This window comes from Nomascus leucogenys, chromosome 1a, assembly GCF_006542625.1.
Source record: "Nomascus leucogenys isolate Asia chromosome 1a, Asia_NLE_v1, whole genome shotgun sequence".
Classification (NCBI taxonomy): domain Eukaryota; kingdom Metazoa; phylum Chordata; class Mammalia; order Primates; family Hylobatidae; genus Nomascus; species Nomascus leucogenys.
Genome location: NC_044381.1, coordinates 81,842,673 through 81,854,722, shown reverse-complemented (window position 1 = coordinate 81,854,722; position 12,050 = coordinate 81,842,673).

Here is a 12,050-nt window from a genome sequence, read left to right as displayed (position 1 = left end):
AGAGACCAGATATCAGCAGGTGAATAAACAGTAACCGAAGTGTTTGGAAAGAGACACTCAGAGTGCTGCAGAAAATCTCCTAAAAGAACACTTAAAATATTAGTAATAATTGGCCATTCCAGAGTCCTCTGGAGGACATAGCAACGAGGAACGTATTTCTATCTCTCTCAGGTGTCACAGAAGCACCTCAGTGGGGGGGGCAAGCACTATGTAAATAGAAAAATGGCCAGGTCATCAGCCATCCCATTACTGGGTATATACCCAAAGGATTATAAATCATGCTGCTATAAAGACACATGCACATGTATGTTTATTGCGGCACTATTCACAATACCAAAGACTTGGAACCAACCCAAATGTCCATCAGTGATAGACTGGATTAAGAAAATGTGGCACATATATCCCATGGAATACTATGCAGCCATAAAAAAGGATGAGTTCATGTCCTTTGTAGGGACATGGATGAAGCTGGAAACCGTCATTCTGAGCAAACTATCGCAAGGACAGAAAACCAAACACCGCGTGTTCTCACTCATAGGTGGGAATTGAACAATAAGAACACCTGGACACAGGGGTGGGGAACAACACATACTGGGGCCTGTCGTGGGGTGGGGAGAGGGGGGAGGGATAGCATTAGGAGATATACCTAATGTAAATGACGAGTTAATGTGTGCAGCACACCAACATGGCACATGTATACATATGTAACAAACCTGCACATTGTGCACATGTACCCTAGAACTTAAAGTATATTAAAAATAAATAAATAAATATATAAAGATTTCAAAAATTACCTAATTGAATTGACTGCGGATGATATTTTGATTTCAGATTTGCACATCCATTTATAAATGATCTATTGGTTCACAGATTAAAAAGCCAATAAACATATGTGCTTCCAAAAAAAAAAGAAAGAAAGAAAAATAGCCAGGTCAGTTGTTCCTGCATCATTTTCCAATCCTGTGGATCTCAAAATGCTTGTCATTGTTGCCCCGCCTCATCCTTTCTCTCTGTATTGAAAGCATCTTATTTATTCGCAAGGACCTAATTAACTTGCATACGAATCTCTGAAGTTTGTCTCTGCTTCTGAACAATGTGTCTTTATCACACTCCTCTACTCCAGTGGGAACATCAACATCCTCCCTCAGCCCTGCTTTATTGCTGTCATGTCAGTGAAGAAAGATTGGGGAGCATGGGAGACTCTGGGATCCAGATTCCTTAAAGAAGAGATTAATAACCATTTCAAATCACACCAGTTTAAATGGGTTTGCTAATACAGGAATTATTTTTCCACGGAAGCACTGAAGTTGTAACCTTTAGTATTTCAACTTCTAGTAAGTATCTGCAACGGTCACTAAAAATCATAGGTGTGCTAAGAAACTGCATGAACTAGAGCCATCGGAGTTTACCTTATTCTTAGAATAATTATAATACCTCCCATTTGTATGACATTTTCAGCCTTTTAAAAGTGTCCTCATTTCAGTTTCTAATTTTATGCTATTACAACCTTATGTGGTTGGTAAGAAAAATATGTCTCCTCTTTTCAGATGAGGAAACCACAGAAGTGAGTAGTTAAAGGTCTTGTCTATGGTAACAAAGCTACTCAGTAGTCAGCCAGGGCTAGGACTCTGTTGCTATCCTTGGATCAGTTTGTTTCTAATACAGTAGCACTAGCCACTTATGGCTATAAAGCACTTTAAATATGGCAAGTTTGAACTGAGATTGTGCTGTGAGTACATTCTGCACACCAGATTTGGAAGATTTAGTATTAAAATATATAAAAATCTCATTAATAAATTTTTATGATTATGTTGAAATAATTTTTGACATACTGGGTTAAATAAAAATGTATTATTAAATTAATTTCACCTGCTTTTTTCATGTGGCTACTAGAAAATTAAAAATTACACATGTAGCTCTCATATTCCTATTGGACAGGGCTAGTCTATTCTTTTTTTTTTTTTTTCTCTTTTAAGGCAGAGTCTCACTCTGTCACCTAGGCTGGAATGCACTGGCACAATCTCGGCTCACTGCAACCTCTGCCTCCCAGGTTCAAGCGATTCTCATGCCTCAGCCTCCCAAGTAGCTGGAACTACAGGGGCACACCACCACAACCGGCTAATTTTTTGTAGTTTTAGTAGAGACGAGGTTTTACCATGTTGGCCAGGGTGGTCTTGAACTCCCGGTCTCAAGTGATCCACCTACCTCAGCCTTCCAAAGTGCTGGGATTACAGATGTGAGCCACTGCACCTGGCCTAATTCTTGCTCTTCATCCATTTTTAAATGCTTTCTCTGTTTTTAAAGCCGAATACTGACTTTTAATCCTTTGCTACTCCCCAGATACTCACAATTTAGTCTGAGAGATAAAATGAGCACAAATACTAATAATTACTGGCAGATTGGGGTATAAGAACACAAAATGGTGAGACTACACCCAGGGGGAGGATTAGGAAAGAGGAATTTGGGCCTTAAAGCATGTATAGAATTTCAAAAAGCAGAGTTTTGTTTTGTTTTGTATAGAAATTTCAGGTGGACCATGCCAAGGAGTTTGGATTTTATTCTGCTTGTGGTAGGGAGCCACTGAAGGTTTGAGCAGGAGAGTGTTGCCAGAGTTGTGGTTTAAAATTATTTTAGCCTGGGTGTGGTGGCTCACACCTGTAATCCCAGCACTCTGGGAGGCCAAGGCAGGAGGATAGCTTGAAGCCAGGAGTTCAAGACCAGCTTGGGCAACATAGTGATGACCTCAAAAAACTTAAAAATTAGCCTAGTGTGGTGGTGTGCACCTGCAGTCCTAGCTACTCAGGAGGCTGAGACGGGAAGATCTCTTGAGCCTAGGAGTTTAAGGCTATAATGAGCTATGATCATGCTGCTTGCACCCCCGCCTGGGCAACAGAGTGAGACTCTGTCCCTAAAAAATAAATAAATAAAAAAGAAGATTATTTTAGCTGCATTTTATTGGGACTTATTGGAACTGGGAAAAAAAATGGACATGCCAAAGGCAGACGTTAGCAGGAACCACAAGGGGGAGATGTATAGCTTTCTGCCTCATCACTGAGAATATATATGACAAAAATAAATTAATTAAAAATTACACTAAAGTCATAGATCTTAAAGAGTATATCCATTAGCATGAATTGATTTCATATTCTAAGGCATGAAAGACAATCTACATATTCATGAAATTTTTTTACCTTCCCAGAGTTATATCATAACTTGTTATTAAAATGAGCAAGATAAAAAAAAAAAGGTCAGCCGGGTGTGGTGGCTCACGCTTGTAATCCCAGCACTTTGGGAGGCTGAGGCGGGTGGATCACGAGGTCAGGAGTTCGAGACCAGGCTGGCCAACACAGTGAAACCCCATCTGTACTAAAAATACAAAAATTAGCCGGGCGTGGTGGCGCGTGCCTATAATCCCAGCTACTCAGGAGGCTGAGGCAGGAGCAACGCTTGAACCCAGGAGTCAGAGGTTGCAGTGAGCCGAGATCATGCCATTGCACTCCAGCCTAGGTGACAGAGCTAGACTCCATCTCAAAAAAAAAAAATCATCATATTTATGGTCACAAAAGCTCAAGGGCTCAGGGCTATCTATCCAATGAAGTCCTCCATTTAAATCTAGCCACATTCAGAGAAGAGAGGCAGGAAATGAGACTCGGGGGAGGAGGTAGGCAGGACCAGAAATTAAAGTGTGACTGTGGTAATGGGAATATAAAAGTATCTGAGGTTGACAGATGGGAGAAAGGAAAATAGAGGCTACAAAGCAGAAGATTAGCACCTGAATGAAATGAACAAGTAGTGATGTAACATAAGAAAAACAATAAACAAAAAAATCTTTTCTCTTATAGGTAACTATATAAAATAAAATTTGCAGAATCAACTTTATCTTCTAATAGAATTTTCTTTGGGGCAATACCCTGCCCCTATGGGTCTTTAACAAATATGTGATGTCCATGATGTATATCAAACAAACCATGTTGCAGTTTATGTATGAGATCATCTCTTGTAAAAGGAATTGATTAAAGAGAATCTAATGTTAAAATGGCCCTAATTTCTGGCTCAATTACATGTGCTAAACTACATCCTTGTGGTAAGATGAAAGTTTTCCCTAAAGAATGCAGTTTGACTCTCCTTTTAACACCTTCTTTCTATTTTTTCTTTTGCCTTATGATGTCTTAAGCCAAGAGGCTGAAAGGACGACACAATGCTGATTATATCTATTCTTTTCATCTTTTGTTGAAAGGAGCAAATAAGTGCCCCAGCCTTTATGTTAGTATCCTCAGACCCATTTCACAGATGGAGTAGAGGAAGCTCATCTCCAAGCAGAAGCTCGTCTGTTTGGTGAAGGTATAGGTCATTCTTTCCATTGTTCCAGGGAAAGTGTGAAATAAGAGTCTGTGGTTGTCGTCACCTGATGTCACCTGCCTGATATGAATGAATTAGCAGCATTTCTGGGTTAACACAGTGAATATAGGTGAGCCTGGCTGAGGACAGGTACAAAAGCACTCCTAGAAGTTCAGGGTCAGCAGGTTTGTTTCTTAATTCAGTGGGAGAGTTAGACTTTCTTCCCTTTAGGGTTCTCCTGCCCAACTTCAGGCTACTTTCCCTATTCAGATGTTAAACTCAAGCCTTTCAGACACATTTATTTATTTATTTATTTATTTATTACTTTTTAAAACTTTATTTCAACATAACTATGCTTACAGAAGTACACTCATATTGGCTAATAGAATGCAATTTCAGTTTAAACTTACCCTGTACAATTTGAATAAAAAACTTGGTACATGGTTTAGTATTTTAAAAATGATTTGCAGTCTGGTTTATTTTTTATCTATTACAAATGTATAAAAGACCCTCCATCAAATTCTGCTAAAGAAGGCAGCAGAAACTTGACAAAATTACCTTTGGTTTGTCTTAGAAAAAAAACAGGCATTGCACTGCTTAAGTTTATAAAATTGGTGCAAAAAAAATTGTAATGCTTCAATGCCAGTTTAGAAAGTTCAGTAACCAATGGATATGGAAATGGGTGCGAAGGAGCCTATATACACATGTGAAACTGTAAATATCTGACTTAGGTAATATTGCATGTAGATTATAAATCTACACACACCAAGATTCATATAATTTCTTCAACCTGAATTAACAGTATCTGTTCACTTCATCTCCTGAGGTCAATCAGGGAACTGGACACAGTAGTTGTTTTTCTGATGTATGCAAAAAAGAAAATGGAATTTCTTCCTCAGCTTTTCAGTCTAGAAGTCAGTATACTATTGGCAAGGTGTTCCTTCCGTTGTCAACATTCATAGAGTGACATACAATGAGGTCTACTTGGGTTTTAATTTGTATCAGCACTCATATCCAAAATAGTCTCCAAAGTTAATGACCACATGACTTTAGAAGTGACTCCAAAAAATAAAATGGCCCTGCTTAGAAGATTAGAGCAAAGCATTCAGCAATATTTATAAGAAGCCTTATCAAAAAATGCAGCCCCTTGTGAATTACACCTCAGTTTTAAAAAGTAGCCCCCAAATAAGAAGTAGCTCTGAAAAAGAAGAAAAAATGTAACTTAAAATATCTTAAAAACCGGCAGGGCACAGTGGCTCACACCTGTAATCCCAGCATTCTGGGAAGCCGAGGCGGGCGGATCACGAGGTCAGGAGATCGAGACCATCCTGGCTAACACAGTGAAACCGCGTCTCTACTAAAAATACAAAAAAAAAAAAACCTTAGCCAGGCATGGTGGCGGGCGCCTGTAGTCCCAGCTACTCGGGAGGCTGAGGCAGGAGAATGGCGTGAACCCGGGAGGCAGAGCTTGCAGTGAGCCAAGATCGCACCACTGCACTCCAGCCTGGGCGACAGTGCGAGACTTCGGTCTCAAAAAAAAATAAAAATAAAAAATAAAAAATCTTAAAAACCAATGTGAATATAGGTTCAAAAAATGATAGTTAAAAGGGATTCATTTTCTTAAGACTACCTAGGATTAAGACTTATAATGTATTCCAGTATTTCAAGTTTATTGCTAGTTACTAAACATAAATTTACAAATAACATGTCCATTTTTCAGACATATAACACTTAAAAGCAAAGGAATAGCCATTATTTCCCTCTGATTCTGTTTTTTTCACTCTCCTCACTTTTTTTCAAATACAGATTATCATTTCTGTATAAAGTTTTCACCATGTATGTCGAAATCTCAAATTGTAGTTTCTGGGGAAATATTATCTCTCAAATCTTGCGTGGTTTGGGGTGGATTTTTAAATATTTTATGTATGTATGTATGTATGTATGTATGTATATAGAGATGAGAGTCTCACTGTGTTGCCCAGGCTGGTCTCGAGCTCCTGGGCTCTAGCAATCCTCCTGCCTCTGCCTCCGACAGTGCTGGGTTTAGAGGCATGAGTCACCACAACTAGCCAGAAGGAATTTAATAATCAAAATGCAATTGGGTTTCAGATATTTTATTGTGGGTTTTTTTTCCCCCAATGTGTGCCTCAAGGACATAGTAAGACTTAGAGCAGACTTTTATTCTCTTCCACCTCTATGGACTCTGAGAGGTGAAGGAGTTTGGAATTTTTAGAGAAACTGGGGAAGTGAGGAAAGGGAAGTCAAGAGACTTCTGTTTTGTCCTGGAGAATGGCTAGCAGATGGAGGGTTTACTTCAAGGTAACCCAGGCACAAAATCCATAGAAATCAAAAAAATTTGGGTAGTGTTGGAAAGAGCAGTTTTGACTTGGAATGGAGAAGGGGTATATAGAAGCTGCAAGGAATATTTGGAAAATAACATGGTGATTTAAAGTTAAAACATTAGATTTTAGTCCTCATTGTAACTTAATAACTCAAGGACCCTAAACAAGTTGCTTATTGGCTGGTCTTCAATTTTCTCATCTGTAAAATAATGACAATAATAAATATACCTACCTTATAGGCTTACTTTATAAAATGATACACAAATGTTTTCGACATATGTGTTTCTACATATGACTTAAGGGTTTTAAGAAAAGTAACTCTGGCCTTAAGCCTGAGGTGGTAGAAGGGAGGATAATAAATTAAGAAAGAGGACTTGCAATAACTCAAACTGTCCGATGTGTGAATGTGTGTCTGCTGAAGTGGATAATATGAGACTGTGTACTTTAACAAATTTGTACAAGTGATTTGTGTGTAACTGGAAAAACTGAGTGAGCATGTTGTGTTGGAGATGATGCTGTGGTAAAAGGGTCGTGTCAGGGAGGGAAACCACAGGAGATGGAGAAGGAGAAAGGCCAGGCTTCTCCAGGAAGTGGTTTTGGAAAGTTACCTCAAGGCACAAAGAGAAAGGGAGCCTTCCTATAAGTGCTACTTTGGGCTCTACCTAATCACAGATTCCCAACCTTTCTAGTTCTTTGTACTTTTTTCTCTTTACAATATCTCCTTTGAGAACTAATGAGAGGGCCGGGAGTGGTGGCTCACGCCTGTAATCCCAGCGCTTTGAGAGGCCAAGGCTGGCAGATCACTTGAGGTCAGGAGATCAAGACCAGCCTGGCCAATATGATGAAACCCTATCTCTACTAAAAATACAAAAAATTAGCAGGGTATGGTGGCCTACGCCTTAATCCCAGCTACTCAGGAGGCTAAGGCAGGAGAATCATTTAAACCTGGGAGATGGAAGTTGCAGTGAGCCGACATTGTGCCATCACTCCAGCCTGGGCGAGAGAGTGAGGCTCCGTCTCAAAAAAAAAAAAAAAAAAAGAACTAATGAGAAAGTGCATAGCAAGGTTTGAGAGAACTGAGGTATATTATTCAGCAACAACAGTAGACAGCACCAAGAATGTAACAGTTATCATAAATCTCATTATGTCACTGCTTTAAAAGCTCCATGATTCCCTATTGCCCTCAGGATAAAGATCAAATTCCTTCCTACAGCACCCACAGCTTTTTAAAAGTTGGCCCAGTCTACTTCTGCAGCCCTGTGTCCTGCTGCTCCCTACCTGCCTTCCTGCTGTCATCCCACATTTCCTGTTTCTAGCCTCACCAATTCCTCTTGGCCCTCACCACACCAAAGTCTGCTTTCTAGCTTTTTGTGTGCTGCTCCTTCTGTCCAGAATAGCCCTTTCTCTCCTTATTGAATTCATATTCAGGTTCTCAGACATGGCTCAAACATCACCTCTTCCATAAAGACTGCATATTAGTATCCCTTTCCAAGTACCCACAATAACAGTTTATTAATTCCCCTATTATAGTATGCACAGTCAGCTCTTGACTACAAACTTGAGAATCATGCTTGTTTCCCAGGATTTAGCATTATACCTGACACATAAGTGCTCAGTAAGTATTTTTTGATTGATTACAAAAGCTGAACACACAGTTTCACCCTTCCCACCACTTTACTCCAAATTCCATAGCCAAAGGCAGTTACCATTCCACCTGTCTCATTTGGATTTTGCTTTGTTCACTCCAGGTCTTTGCTTTCAATGGTTTTGCAATTTGAGAAAGAAAACAAACAAACAAAAATTAGGAGGATTTGGTTAGAAAATAATACCTTTTTTTCTAATAAATTACCAATAATTTAATTGCTAAATCATGTCTTCATTCTGTGCCCACCGGAGGGAAGATTCTGCCTAAGACATGGATGACTCAACAAGGAGAAGGACGTGCCATAATATCATCCAATTTAACACCTCCTTGCTCTCTAGGAAATGACCTATAAACTTAGCAGTTTGCTACTTCATTCCTGGAGGTTTAGCAACAGCTTCCTCACTTCAATTGGTTCTTTTTTTTTTTTTTTTGAGATGGAGTTTCACTCTTGTTGCCCAGGCTGGAGTGCAATGGCGCAATCTCGGCTCACTGCAACCTCTGCTTCCCAGGTTCAAGCAATTCTCCTGCCTCAGCCTCCCAAGTAGCTAGGATTACAGGCATATGCCACCACATCCGTCTGATTTTTTACATTTAGTAGAGATGGGGTTTCACCGTGTTGGTCAGGCTGGTCTTGAACTCCTGACCTCAGGTGATCCACCTGCCTCAGCCTCCCAAAGTGTTGGGATTACAGGTGTGAGCCATCACACCCGGCATTCAATTGGTTCTATACACTACTTTATGTATCTCTTTTATAAATAATTGGATCCAGCCGGGTGTGATGGCTCATGCCTGTAATCCCAGCACTTTGGGAGGCCAAGGCAGGAGGATCGCTTGAGCTCAGAAGTTCAGGACCAGCCTGGGTAACATGGCAAGACTCCGTCTCCACAAAAAATACAAAAATTAACTGGGCAGTGGGTGTGGGGGCATGTGCCTGTAATCCCAGCTACTTGGGAGGCTGAGGTGGGAGGATCACTTGAGCCTTGGAGGTCGATACTGCAGTGAGCTTTGATTGCACCATGGCACTCCAGCCTGGACAACAGAGACCTTGCCTTTAAATACATACATACATAAATACATACATACATACGTACATACATACATTCATACATAATGGTTTTTGTCGACCTGGGCTGAAGGAAGGTAGTGACTCTTCTACAGGCAAGGTATATACATCAGAGAGCATTTCATTTCAAAATTCAGAATGGTGCTCAAAGTGTAAATATACCTGGAAGAAGTAATATGATGATATTAAAGCTCAGAAATTCAATTTCACTCATATAATGTTTGGGGTATCTGCCTCATGCCCACCTTTCACAATCGGGGGCAAGGCAAGAAAAACCAGTGATCACAATACAGTGTAATAACTGCTTTTCGGGATGCTCCTGGGGCCCAGATAAAGGGCAGCCTGGGAGAGGTCAGAGAGAGGAGGGGACACAGTCTCAGCAATGATTTTCCAGAAGTGTTGATCCATCTGCAGACTCTTTAAGCTTAGACATTAGGGAATGTTGGGCAGGGTGTTCCCCCGACACAAGGAACGACATGTGCAAAAGTGCAGAAATGCTGAGAAACAAGTTTGGAAGGGGTGGTACATAGGGGAGGTTGCACTGATCTAAGTAATGTCACATCCTTTCATGAAGAGGATAAAGTTTTGACCCTTTAGTCAGGGGATGTTGGCTTCATAGTTATGCCTCGGCCCAGCGCTTGTAAAGGTTGTATAATGGATTTTAAATTGCTCAAGCTTCTTCCTACCATATACCAGGATCACATTTTCTACCAAAGTGGTGGTATGGAGACATACAGCTGTGGACTCGCAGCCCAGCTCTGTGACTTATTAGCCGTAATGAAACATTGTGGGAAAGGTACTAACTTCTCTGTTCCCTTTCCCTCATTTGCAAAATGGGAATGCACCTTCTTCATGGAGTTGCTGTGAGAATTAAAGGAGAGAATCCACATTACACATGGTCTGACATATGTATTAAGTATTCCATAAATGTTAGCTATGATGAAGATGATTCCAATGGACCTAATAAAGATGTAAGAACAAGTGGCTAGTAATCAAGGGATGGTAATTAACTGCAACCGAATCCCAGAGTTAAGAAAAGTCTTAAGAAGTCACTTAATATACTCCTTTGCATCTAAGATCAATGCTTAAATCAACACTGTTCGACCCTACCTGCCACCAAGGGTTCTAACTATACTCAAGGAAAGATTGGGAGTAGAGGGAAAGGGTGAAAGAAAATCACAAGTAGAAAGAAGGGAATGAGAGATAAAGGGAAAAGGAAGCAGAATGATAGGACAAATGAGATAGAAAATACACATTCGTGGCACATCTACTATTTAAGTTGCCTGCTCCTGACTTCAATCTTCCAAGGCAAGTGATGACTTCATTCAAGCTGAAAAGAACCAAAGGAAGAACTGGGAACTCCAAGAGGTCAATATATCCAATAATTCCAGAGAGGTCCAGGTATTAAAAGATCGTAAGTAGGAGGAAGTGTTGAGTCATCTTTTATCTTTTTTTTTTTTTTTTTGAGATGGAGTTTCACTCTTTTGCACAGGCTAGAGTGCAGTGGCATGATCTCGGCTCATTGCAACCTCTGCCTCCCAGGTTCAAGTGATTCTCCTGCCTCAGCCTCCCAAGTAGCTGGGATCATAGGCGTGGGCCACCACGCCCAGCTAATTTTTGTATTTTTAGTAGAGACAGGGTTTTGGCATGTTGGCCAGGCTGGTCTCGAACTCCTGACCTCAGGTGATCCACCTGCCTCGGTCTCCTAAAGTGCTAGGATTACAGATGTGAGCCACCGCACCTGGCCATCTTTTATCTTTTCTGATGAGGGGTGTGTGTGTGTGTGTGTGTGTGTGTGATGTTCTGTCACTGTTGCCCAAACTGGAGTGCAGTGGCGTGATCTCGGCAAACTGCAACTTCTGCCTCCTGGGCTCGAGCCATCCTCCAGCCTCAGCCTCCTGAGTAGCTAGGATTACAGGCACGCACCACTTTGCCTGGCTAATTTTTGTTGTTGTTGTTGTTGTTTTTAGTACAGACAAGTTCTCATTACGTTGCTCAGACTCTAAGAAGCTCTTTATCAAACGAGAATATTTAGAGAATCTCTAGACAGATTATTGTGTGTATTAAGACTACTGGTGTTATGAGGGGCTCAGAGACTCTCGCAGATACAAGTAAAAATGCTAGACCAAACATTTACAGGTGAAATCTCTCTGAGAACCAAATTTTAGAGGAGTAGTCAAAGGAAAACATCCTTATATCATCCATGCACAAATCAATGAATGCTACTATCGTCACCTACTTGGTAGGAGGAATTTTCAAAAGGCCCAAACTGTCAGTAGTTTGAACCAAATGGTGTTCCCTTCTGGGGCTTTTCAACATCGACCCACACCGCCATGTGATTCTGACCTGCTATTCTTTTGTTGCATTATTTTGTTAAGTATTTACTCCTGAGAGATGATTCTGTCCTAATTATCTCTTACCCACATGTCTTTCATTTTTCAGTTTGTGTTCTAGTTCATTTTCAGAGCGTTCGCTCTCATGACCGCTGTCTTTCTTTTGGTTTTTAGATCTTCTTCCTCCTCTTTCTTTAGTTGCTGGTAGTTGAGCAGGGATAATGCTGAACTGGGGCCAGGTGTTAATTAAGCAAAATAAGTCAAGCAAGTCAAGACTTCCAAGTATTTGGTTTCAGGTAAGTTAGCCACCACAGCATTTTCTTAGATAT